This window comes from Phascolarctos cinereus, unplaced genomic scaffold (genome assembly GCF_003287225.1).
Source record: "Phascolarctos cinereus isolate Bilbo 61053 unplaced genomic scaffold, phaCin_HiC Scaffold_212;HRSCAF=796, whole genome shotgun sequence".
NCBI classification, from domain to species: Eukaryota; Metazoa; Chordata; class Mammalia; order Diprotodontia; family Phascolarctidae; genus Phascolarctos; species Phascolarctos cinereus.
Genome location: NW_027555528.1, coordinates 450 through 12,746, shown reverse-complemented (window position 1 = coordinate 12,746; position 12,297 = coordinate 450). Strand labels below are relative to the sequence as shown.

General features: G+C 42.8%; 1 long non-coding RNA gene across 2 annotated transcripts; it reads right to left on the bottom strand.

Moving 5' to 3' along the window:
• Positions 1 to 2,723: 2,723 nt before the first annotated feature.
• LOC144455292 (uncharacterized) lies at positions 2,724 to 12,021 on the bottom strand. Of its 2 annotated transcripts, none has more exons than XR_013484022.1 (4): positions 11,739 to 12,021; positions 10,939 to 11,158; positions 8,201 to 8,362; positions 2,724 to 5,411 (listed from the first exon to the last, which is right to left on the bottom strand). It is a non-coding gene; the product is annotated as an uncharacterized LOC144455292 (long non-coding RNA). The 2 variants fall into 2 exon arrangements; XR_013484023.1 differs by having other exon boundaries at positions 10,948 to 11,158.
• Positions 12,022 to 12,297: the final 276 nt, after the last annotated feature.

Genomic DNA, 12,297 nt, shown 5'->3' with positions numbered 1-12,297 from the left:
GAGCTGGAATGAAGAAACAAGCATTACCAAGACTCACATACATAAGAGATTTTACTTAACATCTTTCACTCATTTTCTTGTCTCAAATTTAAATTTGTCCTGGTATAAAAACCAATTACTAGAAATCATTTCTACATTATATATAAACTTGTAAATCCTCAGCAAGCCAAGTTCATTGTTTAGGAACTCCATAACCCAAAGAAGCTGTTTTCCCAGGGCTTTGCTTTTCCCACCTTGCTCACACAGATGATTTCCAGGAACCTGGCAAGTTTACAAAATAAGGGGAATTGTCAGGGACCCCAGAGAAGGTGATCCTGATGCCCCTGCCTACCCACCCATGATATATTCTTCCTACAGACCTCCACATACTCGGCAAGTGACTATTTTCTGTCTGAATTTAGTTTGTTTTGCACTGACTGAATATCCCTGTATCCTTCTATGGCTACCCACTTGCCGGATGTCTTTCAGGGTTCCCATAGAGCATCATGCATTCTGCACCAGCATCTACCAGAGTCTACGTGGTTTGTTTATTTTTATGGACTCCAGTATATGGTAACTGGCACATGGGGCTTCTGATCACCTCTTAAAGCCCTACAACAGTTGCAACTTTGGCTGTCTTACTAAGGGAGGGAGTCAGGGGTCCAACCCATCTCCTTAGAGCTGCGTGGCTGTGCTCTTTGACACCACCACTAACCCCCCTAAGGAGAATAGACTAACCCTGCTGTACACCTCATACCCCAAGGAGGACTGCTCTGAATGGGCAGAACAATCCAGATAAGGCTTTTACCATCCCTCCTTTACACACGTAATCAATGACCAGTTTTAGGTTTAACATTAAAACAAAACTCCAAAAAACTTAGTTAACAATCTACACCTTTATAAGTGATAGCCAATTGTTTTAGCTATAACTTCCTCTTAATAGAGGCAAAGTGGAAATATCCAGTTCTTCAAATGGCAGTACAAAACATTATAAGAAGGGTTAGCAGGGCTGAAAAATAACATAAGTGGTTTTAAACAGTTTTTCCACTTTTCTTTCTTTCAGTTGTTACTTTAATAACATCAAATTATGAAGTTGCTTGACATACCTGATAGGAAAATTACAATTGAAACATTATATGTTTTTGAAACTTGAAACAAACCTGTTACCAATCAGGTCACTTCAATCCTGTTGAATGCATTTTAAAATTACCATACGCAGAAAATCGGGCATTTCATCAACTTTGACATTGTATACTGGTCACATCTATTAACAAGATAAAAGTAATAGTTAACATTTATACTGTCTGCTCTCTGCCAGCAGCGTGCCTGAGAAAAGGAAAGGAAGAGATAGAATGGGGTAAATTATCTGACATAAATAGGCAAGAAAGAGCTTTTACAGTGGAGGAAAAGAGAGAGGAGTGGTTGGGGAACACTTTTACCTTACTCTCATCAGAATTCCTCAAAGGTGAATAACACACATGCACACATACACAATGGGTCCAGAAATCTTTGCCCTACAGAAATGCAGGATGGGAAAGGCAGAAGAGAAGGGGGTAATAGAAGGGGACAGATTGCAAGTGGTTGTCAAAACAAAAACACTTTTTAAGGAGGAACATGGTGAAAGGAGAAAGAGAATAGAATAAACAAGGGGGAAACACGATGGAGAGAAATAGTTAGCTATCAAAACTGGTAAAAAAAAATTCTTGAAGCCAAATTCCTCTGATAGAGGCCTCATTTCTCAAAATACTGGGAATGACTTAAATTTGTTAGAAAGAAGAGCCATTCCCCACCAGATAAATGATCAAAAGAATAACCACTCAGTTTTCAGATGAAGTAATCAAAGCTATCTATAGCATATGAAAAAGTTATAAATCATTGTGGATTAGAGAAATGCAAATTAAAACAATTCTGAGTACTATGTCACAGGCATTGGCTAATAGGTATAAAAGGAAAATGACACATGCTGGAGGGATGTGGGAAAAATTAGAATTAATGCACTACTGGTGGAGTTGTGAATGGAATCAAGCATTCTGTAGACAATTTGGACTATGCATACCCTTTGACTAACAATACAACTAGTAGGTCTGATCCTAAAGAAATTTTAAAAAAAAGGAAACAGACCTATATGGAAACTACTATAGCAGCTTTTTTCTTGTGGCAAAGAATTGGAAATTAATGGGATGTGCATCAACTAGGGAATGGTTGAATAAGTTGTGGTATATAATTGTGATGGAATGCTGTGACTCTAAGAAATAATAATCAGATGGTCTCAAAAATCCTAGGAAGATTTACAAGAAGAAATGGAAGTGACTAAGTAGAATCATGAAAACCTGGTACACATTACAAATTTAGAGAATCAGCTGTGAATGATAGCTATTTTCAGAATGTAAAGATTCACACAACTCTGAAGGACTTGTGATTAAAAATGATAGCCATTCCCAGAGAAAGAAGTGATGGTGTCTGAAGAGAGATGAAAACAGACTTTTTAACTTTACTTTTCTAGGGGTTTTTTTTTTTGGTCTATGTTTTCTTTTACAACAACTAATAAAGAAATATGTTTTACATGACTAAACATTTAAAATTATGAAATAGCTTGCCTGCTCAATGGGTGGGGGTGAGAGGCAGGAAGGGAGAGGATTTGGAACTCAACATTTCAAAAATGAATGTTAAAAATTGTTTTTACATGTAATTTTGGAAAAGTAAATACTAAATAAACGCTAAATGATAACAAAACAACATAAGCAGACCATTCCACAGATCCTTTATGTAATATGAATTTACCCCATGGATGTGGATAAGGGCAGAAGGGAGTTAGGAAGGGGACTGCACCCCGTTGAAGGAGGGACAAGGATGTGGTTCAAGGACAGGTGGAGGCTGGACACAGAGAAGCAAGAGCAAGAAGAGGAACACATCGCTAGTGGGGCCAGCCACATGAGGGCCTAGCTGCAGCTGAAAGGAAGAACACCCCGGCAGGCAGATACATGAGGGCCGCACGTGGAAACATTCAGGAGAGGACAGGCCACATGTGGAGGGGACCAGGGACAGACACACAGTAACCTTTGGATGGACAAAGTAGCAAAACACAGGCACCAAACTCTTAAGAGGGTGGGCAGACTAAAATGAAGGTCTGCTCTCTCAGCACTGGAGGTCTCAAGCCAGCTCCCAATCTCGTGGTGGGGTGGCCATCTCTCTGCAGGTCTGTTCTTCTGCTTTCAGTTGGAGGTTACTTTTTAGCTTTTCCTTTTGGGAAGGGGTGCTGGTGGTGTTAGGAGGCTACAGAGTTCCAACTTCAGGGGCAGGAGCAGAAAGAGATCCCAGTATAGTATGGTAAAGTTGACGGAGGTGTTATCTTGGAATACAGATTTCTTATAGAATTCCTTCCATAAACTCCAATTTGTATAACGTGAATTTACCTAAAGCCCCATCTGTCTGCACCCCTTTCTATTCCCATTCAGTTTTCTCCAGAGGTCTTCCATATCTAAGTTTTCTAAAATTCTATTACTCTTCTTAACTTCTTTCTTATTCATTTTATGATTGGGTTTCTCTAGCTCTCATTTGCGTTAAGAATTTGAACCCTATGCCATTTCCAAAATACATCTTTACTTGTGATATTATTTCACTGCCTGTCGTTCCTTTGAACAAGAGGCAGTTTCCCTGCTTAACCTTTTTAATAGGGCTATTTTTGCTTTTGCTTTGTCTGAGATAATGATTACTATCCCTCCATTTTTCACTTTAGTTGAAGTATTAGAGTTTCTGCTCCAACCCCCCTTTTTCACTCTGTAGTTCTCTCTTTGTTTCAAGTGAGTTTCTTGTAAAACAAAGAACAAACAAACGTATTTTTGGATGCTGGTTTCTAATCCATTTTGCTACCCCATTCCATTTTATACGTGAATTCATCCCATTCACACAGTTAAGATTACTAACTATGCATTTACCTCCATCCTATCATCTTCTGTCTCTCCTTCTCTCTTTCTTTTTATCCTGTCTGTTCTCTAATATCTCTTTTGCATAGGACAGCTCTATTTATTTATCACCCCACCCTGTTATCACCACTCTTTCTTTCTCTTTTCCCATTCTCTTTACTTACCTCTAGGGTAACATAGATTTTTATAACCAATTGAATGAGTATATATAGGGACAAACACAAATATAGATATAGATATTTCCCCCTGTTAAAGCAATTTAGATGCGACTGACATTCAAGCATTGGCTACCCCCTCCCAACCATTTTCCACTCCAGGGTAAAAGTTCTTTCTTGCACACCTATTTTCTGTGAGATTATTTCCCCCATTCTTTCTCTCTTTTCTGCCTTCTCCCAGGGCATACATATTTCTTACCTATCCATTTATCTTCCATCATCCCAACCTAAGGGGCTCACTCCCAAAACTTCTTTCTATGTAGAATCCCTCCACCTGCTCTAATACTGATCGCATTCTTAGAAGATATGCGTATCCTCTTTCCTTATAGGAAAGTGCACAATTTAACCTCATTGAGTTGCTTACGAATTCTTTTTCATATTTACCTTTTAATGTTTCTTTAGAATCTTGTATTTCAAAGTCATATTTTCTCTTCAGCTCTGGTCTTTTCCTCTGAGTATTTTGATGGTAGATGTGTGTCCCCAGAAAGCAAACCTATAGTAACTAGAATGTTCTCAGAGAGTGTCTTCAGCCCCAAATGTCTTGTCTGCTGAGTGTTCTGATGCTAGATGTGCTTCCCCAGAGAGGAAGCCTGTAGTACCCAGTGTAAGAAAGAGACTGGACAGCCTCTCTGGGCAAAGAAACCAATCTTTATTAAGAGAAACAAAGGTGGGGTCTCAGCTTGCACTGGGCGGACTACAGTCCCCACCTAAGTTTCTCCTACAGACAGGTTTCTTTGCCCAGAGAGGCTTCCCAGCTTCTTTCTTACACTGGAATGTTCCCAAAGAGTTTTCTGCCACAAGTATCTTTTCCTCTGAGTCTTCTCAGAGCGTGGGTGTCTCCACCTATAAGTATTTCATCCACTGAGTATTCTGATGTTAGATGTGCTTCCACAGAGAGCAAGGCTGTAGTAACTGGAATGTTCCCCGAAAGACTGTCTCCTGCCACAAGTATCTTTTCCTCTGAGTCTTCTCAGAGCGTGGGTGTCTCCACCTATAAGTATTTCATCCACTGAGTATTCTGAGACTAGATGTGCTTCCACAGAGAGCAAGGCTGCAGTAACTGGAATGTTCCCCGAAAGACTATCTCCTGCCACAAGTATCTTTTCCTCTGAGTCTTCTCAGAGCGTGGGTGTCTCCACCTATAAGTATTTCATCCACTGAGTATTCTGAGACTAGATGCGCTTCCACAGAGAGCAAGGCTGCAGTAATTGGAATGTTCTCAGAGAGACTGTCTCCTGCCACAAATATCTTTTCCTCTGTATAGTATTTTAGTTGTGTTGATTGCTTTTGCTCCCTAAAAAAAAAATACCATTTGTCACAAGGATATGGCTCTCAGGGAGGAGGAGAGGCAGAGGGAGGGATACATGGGATACCATCACATAAGATACAGAAAACATCAATAAAATTGTTTTTAAATGAGGTCAAGTATCTAAAGGGTATTGATGGAGAAGTGGCCAGGGGAAAGAATGGGGTTTTGGACGTGCAGAGTGATTCCTTCCACCTCTGCAGCCTCCGGATCGGCCTTGGCTTGAGAACTCCAGCACTGAGAGAGGAGAAATTTGGCTGCTCCATTAATCCGCAGCTCTGGCATCCACGGGTCAGTATTCTGTCCACCCCTGCTCGGGGTACTGTGTATCTTTCTTCAGTCCATGTGTCACCTCTCTTTTTCTGTGTGTGGTCATGTCCAGCCTCCACATGTCTGTCCTCCACTTGTTCTTCCTCTCAGTTCTGGCCAGGCCACCATATGGCTGGCCCCAACATGCACCTGATCCTCTTCCTACTCTTGCTTCTCTGTCCCTGGCCCCCATGTGTCCTTGAACTGTTTCCTGGCCCACTCCCTTCACAGGCATGTGACCCCCTTCCTGCCTCCCTCCCTGTAATCACATCTGTGGCCAAATTCAAATTACTTCAAAATCCTTCTACTTACAGGCTTGTCCAATGGTCCACTTACACAAAACAAGAATTGCCAGTAGTTCATAAAAAAAACAACAAACTGATGGCACGTGTGGAAAGCAGTTTGGAAGAAATTTGATAAGAGATCAACACCTCACACCAAGTATCAAATTAAATTATAAAGGAATACATGCATTAGACACGAGAGTTAAAATAATATAGTAATAATTGATGAAAATTACAGATAGGAGATATAAATATAATCATTAATAATTACTCTTGCTTAGACCTACTTCTTAAAGGAAAAGTAAAATAACATACAGAAGGAAAGAGATGGCAAAACTATACTAAGTGCTCAACTTTCCCCTCTCAGAATTAAGCAAATATAAGCATAAAATAATAAAAAAGAAGTTAAAGAGAGGAAAGGAATACTAGAAAAGTTAGACATGAGAGAACTCTGGAGAAAACTGAATGGAAATAGAAAGGAATGTAGCTTTTTCTTAGCTGTAAATGGTACCTTCTCAAAAAATGAACATGTATTAGGGCACAAAAACCTCATAACCAAATGGAGAAAAAAGAGAAATACTAAATGCACTTTTTACAGACCACGATGCAATATAAATTACAGAGACATGGAAGCATAGATTAAAATTAATTGAAAAGTAAAATATCCAGTCTCAAAGAATGAATGGGTGAAAGAACAAAACATTATTCAGCAATCAATAATTTCATTAAAAAGAATTACAACAATGAGGCAAGAGATCCAAATTTGTGGGATGCACCCAAAGCAGTACTTAAGAGGAAATTTCTGTCTCTAAATGCTCAGATCCATAAAACAGACAAAGGATAGGTCAAAGAATTGGGCACGAATAATATAAAAGTAGAAAAGAACAAATGAAAAATCTCCTATTATACATCAACATGGAAATCTGTAAGTCAAAGGTGAGATTAAGAAGTTTTTCTTTCAAAAATCAAATTAAAAAAATAAAAGCAGGTACTGCTTTTATCAAAATACTAACAAATCATATAAATCAGGGGCAGCTAGGTGGTGCAGTAGATAGAGCTCTGGCTTTGGAGTCAGGAGGACCTCAGTTCAAATCCAGCATCAGACACCTGACACTTACTAGCTGTGTGACCCTGGGCAAGTCACTTAACCCCAGCTGCCTCACCAAAAAGCAAAAACAAAAACAAAGGAAAACAAAAACAAAGACAAAAAAAAACGTGATAAACTATTGGGTAACTTGATTAACCAAAAGAGAGAACAAAACCAAATTACCAGTTTCAAAAACAAAAGAGTAAATGCATCACCAATGAAGATGAAATTACAGCAGTGCTAAGGAGCTATTTTGCTCAAACATATGCCAGCAAAACTGACAATCTATTTGAAACGGATGAATAATTACAAAAAAATGACCTGCCCATGTTAACAGAAGAGGAAATAGAATACATAAATAACTGTCTTAAAGGAAAAAATTGAACACGGCACACATCAGTTTCCTAGGAAAAAATTCTCAGGACCAGATCAAGTGTGAAAGTGAATTCTAGTAAACATTTAAAAAAAATTCATCCCAATACTATATAAACTACTTGAAACAACAGGTAAAGAAGGAATCCTATCAAATTCCTTTTATGGCACAAACATGTTTGTGATACCTAAACAGGGGGGTAGGGATATACACAAACTAATATTAGAGGAGCTGTGAAATGACACATCCATTTTCCAAAGTAATTTGGAATTCTGCAAAGAACAATGTCCAAAGCCTCTAAAACAAAGACTCCATTATACCCCAATGGAGCCATTAATGAGAAAAATGTCCCCATATATTCCAAAATATTTATAATAACACTCTTTGTGACAGGTATGATTTGTAAAGAAAGCAGATGCTCATCAAGGGGGGAATGGCTAAATAAGACATGGAACAAGACAAGAACATGAAAGGCATGGAATGCTGTTCCCATGCAAGAAGAAATGATGTGTGGGAAGAGTACAGAGAAGTATGGAAAAACCTTTGTGAACTGATGCAAAGTGAATTGAGTAAAAACAAAAAACCCAACCCAACAGTATATATACTCAGTAACTACAATTGAAGTAGAAAGAACGACACAGCAAAATTTTTAAAGTACCTCTAACAAAACATTAAAGATGAAGTGGGCCTGAAAAGGAAATGTAAGAAGACATCATCACCCTACCCCATCCAGGTGAGAGGTCCACAGGTGTTACACATTGCACATCTTTTCCCAAATGCATCCATCAGTTGTGCTCACTTTTCTTTTCCTTCCTAATCAAGAAATACCATTCCTCACATGGCATGGCTCTCGAGGATAGGGAGAGGGAGGAATACATGGGACACCCTGATGACATCAGAAACAAAAAACATAAAAAAAATTCAGAAAGAGGTCAAACATCTTAAGGGAAATAATGAGGGAGTGGAAGGAGGAAAGAAAGGGGTCTGGCTTAGTGATTATCGGCAGCAGATCCAAACGATATTACAAATCTGTGATTATGAAAATAACTATTGCTGTTGTTTAGTCGTGACTTTTCCTCATCTCATTTGAGGTTTTCTTGGCAAAGCTATTGGAGTGGTTTCCCATTTTCTTTTGTGGCTCCTTGGACAGATGAGACACTGAGGGAAACAGGGTGAAGTGACTTGCCCAGGGTCACACAGATAGTAAGTGTCTGAGACCATATTTCAACACTAGGAGATCATTCCTCTTGACTCTGGGCTCAGCAGAATACCTAGCTGCCGAGAAAACAATTTCAACTTTTTAAAAATTGAAAAGCTGATCAGTTGAAAAGATCAGGTATGCAATATACAGAAGCCAACAAATAAAACGAAATAGTGTTTAAGAAATCCATAGATAGTAGTTGGGGCGGGGGGGGGAGAAGACACACTATATAGTTAAAAAAAAAAAGACAGCAGAAGGAAAAAACAGTTTGTCAGAAATTTGATAGGTCATCAACACCTCTCGCCACCAATCAAATTAAACCACAGATGAATACAGGAATCAGGTATAAAAAGGGAATCGATAACAAATTAGGGGAGTGAGGAGGAAATTACTTTTCACATTGATGGATAGGGCAAGAGGTTATGAAAGAACAAAAATAGAGAGAATCACCGAAAATAAAATGGATGATTCTGCTTCTATAAAGTTGAAATGCTTTTGCACAAACAGATTAAATGCGGTTAAAATGAGAAAGGTAACAACTAAGTGAGGAAAATCTTCCTTACAGTAAAGATCTCTAAGGCCTGTTGCACATGCAAGACAAAGAAGGAACTGATTGCAATTTCTAAGAATAAGAGCCATTCTCTACTAGGTCAAAGGACAGGCACGTTTTCAAAGGAAGAAGTCCAAACTATCAAAGGCCCTAGGACAAAATGCTCCAGATCCTTTATAATGAGAGAAGGGCACATTAAAACAACTCTTTTCTTTCAGGCTGTAAATCACAGAGATCCCAGGTTCAGGAACAGTCCCTTCTTTCTGTTCCACAGCAAGGTACGTGGAAACGCCCCTTTCACCAGGCCCTGGTGGAAGCCAGAACAAAAAATCAATATACCCTTAAAGTAAAGGACACCAAACAAAAGAGGTGACAAGGAGAAGGGGAGGGGAAGAGTTCCTACACTCTGTCCTCTCTCCCCAGCCGCAAGGCCAAGCCAAGGATGGGAGGAAGGGAAGAAGAAAGGATGGAAACATCCACGTGAGAAGGGGAGGGAGGGAGTGTCTCCAAAGGCTTCTCCCAGCTGGCCTCCACCCCACTGCATCTCCCCACCCCCCAAGCTCCATACCTGCAGTCAAATGCATGGGCAGGCAGGAAGCCCCAGGCAGAAGCAGCCATGGGGAAGCAGGCACAGGAGCACACACCCACAAAAGACACACGCTCCCCCCACCAGCCTCTGTCTTACACACACACACACACACAGATTATACAACCTACATATACAACAGAGGCATAAACAAAAGCATTGATACTCCAGGATCTTCCACCCACCATTACACCCAACCTCCTGAGCACTAATTGGGGAGGGTCGAGGGTCTGATTCATGAAAAGGTTGGGGGGGGAGAAAGGAAGAAAAGGAGAAAAAAGGGGGAGGCTGAGGCAGGACCAGGGGAGGGGGCACTTACCTCCCTCAGAAACACTTAGGCATTAGTAGGACCCTCAGGATACGTCAGTCTGCAAGATGGGGGTAACGAAGGGGAGGGGTGTGGAGGGGCAAGGAGACCTCTAGCTTTCCATGCTACTCACATCCTCCTCCAGAGACAAAGAAACTCACACTTAATAGAAGGTAGGAGAGCCCCACCCCCTCCTTCAGGCCGGGACTCTGTGACGTCACTGCAGGGCGGGGCTAGTCTCCTCCAGAGCAAAGAAGGAAGAGAGGAGGGGTTCCTGATATCACGCCCAAAGCAGTGGGGAGCCCTCCCAGTCATTTCTCTCTACCTCCATGACCCAAACAGAATAGGGAAGCGGACCGCAGGTGCATCTTCCACGTGGAAGTGGCCCTGGCGCTGACCAGGGTCCCAGGTTCACGAGGACAGGCTGCTGGGAATGGGGTGGGAAGCGGCAGCAGAGCTCAGCTTGCAGTTCTTGAGGATCGGCCCCTTTATGCAAACTGGGAGGGGGAGGACAAAGAGGGCATGGGGAGGTGGAGGGAGGGGCCCTGGGCTCCACAAAAGGGAAGAGAACAGTAGCTGCAGCAGCATCTGCAAAGCAGTAGTGAATGGAACTTGGATTCCTCACAATCCCCAGAGCAGAGAAAGTGTTGGGGGAGTCTAAGGAAGGGGCGGGACTCAGCCTCTTTTCTCCCGCCAAAAGGAGACAAAGATCTGGGCGGGGAAGGGGGTGAGGGAGATTGGGGCACCAAGGGAGGCAGCTTGTCTGCCCTGGCTGTTCATGTGAGGGTACTCTGGCATAAATCCTATATAATATAAACCTTGCAGACCCTGGACAAGAGGGAGGCACATCCTCTTTTCTGGCTCAGTGTCCTCTACAAACGGGAGACAAAATGCTCCAAATTCCTTGTAATTAGAGAAGTGCACATTAAAACAACTCTTTTCTTTCAGGCTGTAAATCACAGAGATCCGCAGGTTCAGGAACAGTCCCCTCTTTCTGTTCCACAGCAAGGTACGTGGAAACTCCCCATTCACCAGGCCCTGGTGGAAACCAGAACAAAAAATCAATATACCATTAAAGTAAAGGACACCAAACAAAAGAGGTGACAAGGAGAAGGGGAGGGGAAGAGGTCCTAGACTGTGTCCTCTCCCCAGCCTCAAGGCCAAGCCAAGGATGGGAGGAAGGGAGGAAGAAACGATGGAAACATCCACCTGAGGGGGGGAGGCAGGGAGTGTCTCCAAAGGCTTCTCCCTGCTGGCCTCCACTCCACTTCACGTCACCACCCCCCAAGCCCCAGACCTCCACACAAAGGCCTGGGAAGGCAGGAAGCTCCAGGGAGAAGCAGCCCTGGGGGTAGGCACACGGAGCACCCCCCATACATACACACACTGAAACATTCATACCCCCCCCCACAGACGATCCTACCTACGGACACAACACAGGCATAAACAAAGGTATCCATACTCCCAGGACCTTCCACTCACCCTTAGAAACCACATCCTGATCATTAAGAGAAGCAAATTGTGGAGGGGGCGTCCTCGGCTTCATGAAAATTTTGTGGTGGAGAGAAGAGGAGAAGAAAGGGAGGGGCTGAGGCAGGAGCAGGGAGGGGGCACTCACCTCGCTCACAGACACTTCGACACTTGCAGGACCCTCCGGATCTGTCAGTCTGGAAGATGGGGGTAACGGAGGGGAGGGGTGTGGAGAAGGAAAGTGGGGGGGGCACTCGGACCTCCAGCTGCTCACCCCACTCATAGCCTCCACCAGAGACAAAGACTTCCAAGATGGTGAGAGAGGGTGGGTACAGTGACGTCACTGTAGGGCGGGGCTAGTCTCTCAGAGCAGAGGGGGAAGGGCGGAGGGAGAGAAGGCTCTGTGACATCAGGCTCAGAGCAGTGGGGAGCCCCCCGCCAGTCATTTCTTTCTGCCCCCATCAGCCAAACAGACCAGGGAAGTGGGCCGCAGGTGCGTCTTCCATCTGGAAGTGGCCCTGGGGCTGATCCGGTTCCCAGGCTCCTGAGAGCAAGCTGCTGGGACTGGGGTGGGGGCAGCAGCTCAGCTCAGCTAGGAGCTCTTGAAGGTGGGCCCCTTTAGGGACACTGGGAGGGGGAAGAAGGAAGGGAAGGGGGAGGTCGAGGGAGGGCTGTCCTGGGCTCCAAGAAAGGGGAGAGCACAGAAG